Source organism: Heterocephalus glaber, unplaced genomic scaffold (genome assembly GCF_053883595.1).
Source record: "Heterocephalus glaber isolate CG9 unplaced genomic scaffold, H.glaber_assembly_v1.0 deba00001755, whole genome shotgun sequence".
Taxonomy (NCBI): Eukaryota; Metazoa; Chordata; class Mammalia; order Rodentia; family Bathyergidae; genus Heterocephalus; species Heterocephalus glaber.
In genome coordinates this window covers 3,523,020-3,531,060 of record NW_028258453.1, presented here as the reverse complement: position 1 = coordinate 3,531,060, position 8,041 = coordinate 3,523,020, and the positions used below count along the sequence as shown (strand labels likewise).

At 38.9% G+C, this 8,041-nt stretch overlaps 1 pseudogene; it reads left to right on the top strand.

The window, feature by feature from the left end:
- Positions 1 to 7,158: 7,158 nt before the first annotated feature.
- LOC101708763 (myosin regulatory light chain 12B pseudogene) lies at positions 7,159 to 7,659 on the top strand (annotated as a pseudogene).
- The last annotated feature ends 382 nt before the right edge of the window (positions 7,660 to 8,041 follow it).

Sequence of the window (8,041 nt, the reverse complement as noted above, 5' to 3'; positions counted from 1 at the left end):
TTTTGTTTTTGGTACTGTCATTTATAAGTCAATGATTCCCAGTAAGCCAGTCACAGACCCATGATATTTAGACAGAGTTCTGGCTGCAAATCCTAAATTGAGCTCCCTGCCCTCCCACAGGGCCAAACTCCCCAAGGCTTTACTATAGGTTCCAGCTGTCTTTCTCCTGAAAATAGTCCAGGATTAAATGCGAGGTGATGATCCCTCCAACTTACCAAGTATGGCATTCTGGTATGTTTATATTGCAGAGATTATCTTCACTTTTCCAGTGGGCTTCAGTTTTCATCAAAGAGCCTGAAAGAGGTCCTCTCTCTCCTCTTCACCTCTGCAACCCAGGACAATGGTCTTTATGTCCCCCTGTACCTCTGTAGTGTGGAAGTGGGTAGCTGCACAGCCAAGAGGCCAGAGGCAGGGTGGGGGGGCTGTTGTTACAGGTGCCCCTGCAGCCAAACAAGGGGGCTGTCGGGCCTCCGGGATGGGGGATTTCCTCATGGTCTCCTGGATGCAAGTGGGCGTGGCAAGCTGGAAGGAGCAAGGTGCAGCTACCCTGGTCTGAGCACAAGGCCAAACTGCCACAATTTTAATAATAGCAGATTTAAGTTACATTACAAAAAATGTTTTAAAATTATTTTTCAAATAATTTATATAGTTACACAACTGATTTTGATATGGCTTTGGATCCACAAACCATACTGAATTCACTGGTTAATTATAGTAATACTGGTTTATACCTAGAATCTTTTGGGTTTTCTTCATATGCTTAGATAATCTACAAATAGTGAGAGTTTTATTTCTTTTCTTTCAGTTCTTAAATTTTTAATTTTCTTGTTTGAATGCACAAGCTATATTCTCCAAGAGAATATTGATTGAAATGTACATTTTATCTCAATTCTGGACTAAAAAGTGAAAAATAGTTCTAGACATTTCAAAATTAACAATGATACTTGCTGTAGATACTTTTGAAGCAATCAGATTAGGAAAGTTCTTTCCTAGCCCTAGTTGTCTTTCTTTATGAATGGATATAGACTTTTACCAAAGTTGGAATTTTCTGAAATTAATGATTGTATTACTTTTTTCTTTGTTAATTTAGTGGATTTTATTGAATTATTTTTTAATATTAAACCAGTCTTATTCTACTGGAATCAACCCAACTTGGTTATCATCTATTGTTCTTTTACCATAGTTTGGATTTAATGTAATTATATGTAATTATATATGTGTTGTTACATATATCCTAGAGTGAGAATTCATTCAATTTTCCTTGTTTGCCATGTTAAAAATTTTGTTTTCAAAGTTAGCCTGACTTCATAATGTTAAAGAACTTTGTCATTTTTCACTTCTTTAGAAGAGTTACTATGAAATTAGCATAATTTCTTCCTTAAAATTTATTGGTATAACTGCTATTGTATGGAATATTTCTTGGGTACATTGTACATATTGGTTCAATATTTCACTGTATACAGAATTCTATACTTCATCAGAATATCTGAGTACATAGGAGCATTATGAGATAATTGGGACAATATTTCCTATATCCTTATGTTTGCCTTTGTTTTGCTAATTCCTGAGGTGAAATTCGTAGATTTTTACTACAATAAACAATTCTAGGTTATGAAGCTCTGTCAGTGAAGATCTTGGATCCAATCTCAAAGATATTATGTCTGAAACTCACCTTCTATGTCTTTGGTTCTTTCAGGTTTTCAATATGATTGGCTATCCTGGATCTCAGCTTTGGAACCTGCTCATGAAATTCCTAGGATAGATCAAACTTTAATTAAACTTCCTATTAGAGTATGTTCTTATAAGCCTTATTCCTTTCAATATTTTCCAATGGACTTCATTTTAGCTTAACTAGTCAGTATTCAGTCCACAGAAACAATCTATGCAGCAAGTCCCTTCCTGGGCTTATTCATCATTCACATGTAAGGTATGCATTTAGGCAATCCACGCAATTTCTTTCTTTCACAAAGCAGAGGAGGGAAATCATATTTCTTCTAACTTAAACTGCTATGATAGTTTGAGATGAAAGCACCAGCTCCAGGGGTTCCAACAAACCAAGCCTGGCCACTCATCCCATAACATCAGTCAAGGAGACCAACATCAGCAAAGGGCAGGAAAGGAGCTTTGATGAGTCTAGCCAAGATGGGAAGAATAGATCAAAAGGCTTAAGATCTGTCTTCCAGGATCTGACAGAAACTGTGGGCTCTTATAGAAAAGTGGAACAAAGCCAAGGGTTGAATTTCACATAGCTGGGGGATTTGTACAGCTGGCAGCCTTAGGTAGTCCTGGTCCAGATATGGTCTGGTTGATCATTATCTCAGGACTGATTCTCTGTGAGTAATCACCATCACTTGAAGTAACGATTCTGATTCTGTTCCCATCGTGAGATGGCAGCTCCTGCTTTGGGGGGCAGCCTCAGCCTACAAGGAGCAATTGTTCCCATTTGTGGGTGAACTCATCATGGGGAGGTCTGCAAGGCTGTGCTTTTCCTGGAAACGAAGGTGACTACAGGTTTACAATAATGACTCTAGACCTGGAGGCACTGCTCCAGGGGACCTAGAACTGGATGTTGTAAAAACTGGTAATTAATTATCCTAAATATTAGTTTAGTTATTCTTACAATAGTGTCTTCAGTTTGGAAGAGGTTGAGAGTAGGTCAATTTAGAGATAGTAAAGCTTATAACACAGTCTCTCCCTGAGTGATTAGCATGACAGTGTATAGAGCTAGCAAGGATCAGACTCAAAGTTTTAAGATAATAAGGGAGACATAAAGTGAAGGCAGAGATGTCCAGCTTTATCCTGCTTTTAGATACTCATTGGACACTTGCAAGCCTAGCCACTCAGTCTTTGTTACAAGGCCATTTTCAAACTCACGTACACCAAGGATTTGATAAGAAAGTGCCTCTGAAAAGGCTTATTATGAAATTTAGATAAAGCAGAAAATCGAATATCAATAAGGTCATATTAAAAAGGGATTTAGCTCAGTGGTTTCGCTGCCTGCTCCTCAAGCACAAGGACCCGAGTTCGATCCCCTGTACCAAAAAAAAAAATGATAGGTAATTTTTATTGGAGTGTAAGTTCCATGTCTCTAAAATAAGAACTATATTAAGGGTATTATGCAGTCTCTCTTTTTTTTTAAGAAGTGAGATCCACATGATAAAAATATCCATGGAAATGATAATGAGAAAATGATACAAAAAGACAAATTCAGTGCCCCTAATTTTTGTTTACTTTTCTACATTTTTCTACATTTACTCTTACTATAAATTTCAATGTCCCAGTAGAAAATTATTCAGTTAAATAGGTACTTGTCACATATGGAGAAAGAAAGGTTTTAGGTTATAATTTAGTAAACTGGGAGTCTACAAAGATATGAAAAATATCTGTTCAATTTAGTATAAAGGAGAGCAAAAATACAGAAACTTATCTGGTGTAACATGCAGATTGTGGCACATAAATTTTCTTGATTTGCCAGTTCTGTGTTTAAACTTTCCACTCAGGGATAATTGTCCAGAGGCAAAAACTTAACAACAGAAATAACTTTCCCTTTCAAAATTCACAGAAAAATATGTATCTGCCTAAACACATATTAACTGATGTAGAACAGAGACCCATAATCCTTTCCCCAAACTTCAGTCTAAATTGATCTGACTCCCAAGAACCCTGGGGTTTTTTGTTTGTTGTTGTTGTTTTACTATTAAATATGATGACTTCTAGTGCTTGGCTGTTACTTCAAAAACTGTTGATAATTTTGAGAATTAAAAGTTGATCTAAAGTTTTTTTCTGTTTTTTGTTTGTTTGTTTGTTTTATCAGTCATATGTCCTTGGTTCCTGGCACATACCCCCTAAAACTATTGGAAATTTGTAAATAATAAGAGGGTATTGCGTTATTCATAATGAGCCCCTCTTTAAAATCCCCAGAGTTTATGCTAATGAGCTGGCTCTTGGTGAGCCCCTGTGTAATTTCAGGATGGGGGATGGTTGCCAGGGGAACTCACTGTTTGATTAAAGACACATTCAGCCTCACCTCTCAGTCTCTGGGGAGAAAGGAGGTGATAGAGGTGAAGTCCCATTACCAATGACCAATGATTTTTATTGTAGATAGGTAAGTTAGTTAGATATCTTATAGGCAGTTAGACAGGAACACCTCAAGGAGAAAACATGGGGTGAGGAGCCAACATGTAGAACAATCAAGGACTCAACATGGAGAACAATTGAGCACATTCACTAGTTAGCATTATAAAAAAAGAAAAGAGGTACTACTTCCCCTAGAGAGGAATAGCAGTGATTGATATTCTAAATGGGGAAATTCCTTTTATGTGACTTGTTTTCCCATTTAATTTCCATTTAATCAATATTACCCTGGTGACTATACTTGTAATCTTATTTGTTGGCCATGGTTTTGTTCCACCTCATGCCCACCTTGTAATTTTCCACTGGGTCTTATTGTTTTGTCCCACTCTGTACCCTCCTCACCTCATGGCTTTGCTGTATAAAATACCTTTGAAAAGTGAGATGGGCAGGCAACCCATTTTCCAGTTCCAGTTCTGTCTCTCTTAGACAGAAGCTATCTTTCTCTCAATAAATTTTTCCTACTCTTAACTTCTGTTATTCCTAGAATTCATTCCTGTATTTTAGAGAACATGAACTTGAGTTTCAGATATCTAGCAGGTTTGGGAGTTGCATCTATTCCTTCATATCAATTTGATCAATCCAGACTACATAATGAAACTTCCATAAGAGCCCTATGCAACATTACAAAGCATCCAGGTTGGTGAACCCCTCAAAGTGCTCAGGCAATAACCTCCCTAGGGAAGTGACCTTGGGAAGTGACCTAGGGAAGCCTCCCATAGAAGCAACCTTCCCCATACCTTGTCCTATGTATCTCTTCTGTTTCTGAGTTCTATCCTTGAGAACGAACTGATTATCATAAATTAGATGATTTTCCATATCCTAAGAGTTGTGCTAGAGAATCACTGGACAGGATAGGAGGGGTATTAGGACCTCCTGTAATTATAGCCATATAACAGAGACTTAGAGGGTGAGCCTGTAGATTCATAATGGATAACTAAAAGCAGAATATATATTAGAATCTCTGATTTTTTAAAGTTCTTTTATTGATACATTTTAGGTATACAATTTGTTTACATTTATCATTGGGTGTTTGTACCTGTACATGATATACCTTGGTTCTTATTCTGATTATTTTTTCTAGTACTGGGGATTGAACTCAGGGCCTTTGAATTGAATTACATACCTACCCCTTTTTAAACTTTCTTTATTTTTAGACAGGGTCTCATTAAATCATCATTCCCCAAACTCAGATTGAACTTGCAATCCTTCTGCCTCAGCTTCCCAGAGTGGTAGAATTATAGGTCTGTACTACCAGGCCCAGGTTCTGCCTTCATTTTATATGCTTCCAGTATTGCTTTAAAATTGAATTAGATCCCTGCTTGGCTCCCCACTTAGGCATGCTATATTAGTCACTTTCCCATTGCTGGCACAAAATACCTGAGACCTGCAATTTAGAGTAGAAGAGGTTCATTTTGTTTCATGTTTTCATAGGGTTCAGTCTATGGTTAGTTGGTTCCAAAGCAAAGAAGCCATGGTAAAGGAGAGCTGCTCAACCCAAGGGAGCCAAGGAGCAAAAATGGAAATGGTGCCAGAAAAGAAGAGGCCAGGGAGCAGACATAGTACACAAGCTCACGCCTCCATGGCCCACCCAGGCACACCCAGGGATGTGCTTTCATAATCACTTCAGTGGCTCTCAAGCCAATCAAATTGACACTATTGAGTTCAACCACCAAACATATTCACCACTTAAAGACTGTCTGCATGATAAGGTTTGTTGTCCCTAAATTCACTTAGCCTATTTTATCTACCTTCAAGACTGAGAGCACAATAATAAGAGCAATTAAAATAACTGTTAGGATTTGCAGGGATATCTAAGTGCCAGCATTTGCAGTAGAATTGATCTGAAACTGATTCTGGACTCCAACAAGTGATGCCTAGAAGTCTGAATCTATTGTCCTAAACATGTATTCACCTTGGGTTCTAGGAAAAGCAGAGCCTTGTTGGCCACCCAAAATGAGGCCTCCTTGCCCCCAAACTAAAACAATTACCACATAAAGGGAAGTGCGGCTGTACTCCACCCCCTACACCAGACAGGAGCTGTCCACTCTGGATGAGCACTGAATTGCCACTTGAGCAATGATAGCTCTCCCAGGACCCTACAGAGCCAGTCCCGAGAATCCAATCAACTATACCACAACTTGGTCAAGATTGTTTCTGCTACCAGCCATATAAATCCCCACCTATTTATATCCCTGACTTTGCTTTCTATAAGACCACAACCTTTCTGTTGGCCTCTTGCAGATAGATCTTTAACCTCTTTGTGCTTCCCAGCATGACCTGGCTGATTAAAGCTCTTCTCTTGCCCCTTACCACTGGTCTCCTTGATTGGTGCTATGTGGTCAGTGACTAAGCCTGGTCCTTTGGGACACCTGGACCTAGGGTGTTTTTCTCTGGTAACAGTCATTTCTCCAGAAATGTAGGACATCTGATGCTCCATTCTCAATGGGCATTTGGATAGGGACAGCCATGTGGGAATGAATCTTAATTTGTGAAATCTGAGTCTATCTTTAGATACTTAGAACTGAATTGAATTAGACACTCAGTTAGTGGCAGAGAATTAGAAAATTAGCTGGTTTGAGAAGAAAAAAGCTTTCAGTTCAACAGACATTAAATATTTCCTAAACACATAGCTGAATAGTAAAATTATTCTCTACTCATCCCAAAAATATTTTTCTACTATTTAATGTCAACCATGAACTTTTGTGTCTGTTTCATAGCAGAGCAAATGATGGGGAAGTTTTATTTTTTAGGAGCAATTTGTATAATATCCTAATTGAATGTATAACATTCATTTTTTGTCCAAACAAATTGATTTATCATGCTGCTGATTAATTGTATATATTGATCTTTTCTTATCTTTGAGATAAAAGATAGTGTTTACATATTTTCACTATCTGTTAAGGATCCTAACACTGTCCTAAAATATAGTAAACATGTGACAGCCTGGCTCTCCTTCCTGTTGCTGCAGCTCTTTGCCTAGTGAAGGACAGCCCTATTTCTCATGTCTGGAGCTGGAATTAAACCATGTTGAGCAAAAAAGCGAAGTCCAAGACCACCAAGAAGTGCCCTCAGCATGCGATCTCCAACGTGTTCGCCATGTCCCACCAGTCACAGATCCAGAAGTTCAAGGAGGCCTTCAACACGACCGACCAGAACCGAGGCAGCTTCATCAACAAGTACCTGCACAACATGCTGGCCTCGGAGGGGAAGAATCCCATTGACGCCTACCTGGACCTCATGATGAACGAGGCCCCAGGCCCCCTCAACTTCACCATGTTCAGCGAGAAGCTCAACAGCATGGACCCAGAGGACATGATCAGGAACACATTCGCTTGCTTTGAGGAAGAGGCCACAGCCACCATCCAGGAGGACTACCTGCATGAGCTGCTCACCACTATGTGCAACTACTTTACCAACGAGTAGGTGGACAAGCTGTACCGAGAGGCGCTCATCAACAGAAAGGGCAACAACTACATTGAGTTCATGCGCATCCTCAAGCATGGGGCCAAGGACAAGAACAACTGAGAGGCCAGGGCCGGCGGCAGCCTGTCCTCTGCTTCCCTCCACGCAGGCCCGTAGAGCCCTTTGCATGCATCTAATCACAGATTTGCTTCTGATGTGTTTATTCCAGACCTTCCTTCTGCCACTTAGCAGTTGTATAATCAGACTGGATGGAAATGGGGCGAGGTTGTAAATTGTACTGAAAAAGAGACTGCGAATAAAAATCCACAAATGTGAAAGCCCAGGAAAATATATCCGTATTTCTGGTTTTGCTGGATTTTTACATTTTTATATAATAAAATGCTATTTTGAAATTTAAAAATATAGTAAACATGTAATATATGTTTATTAATTGTCTTCATATGAGATTTCTATAATGGAAAATGTCATCTTCTAACAGTTCTGT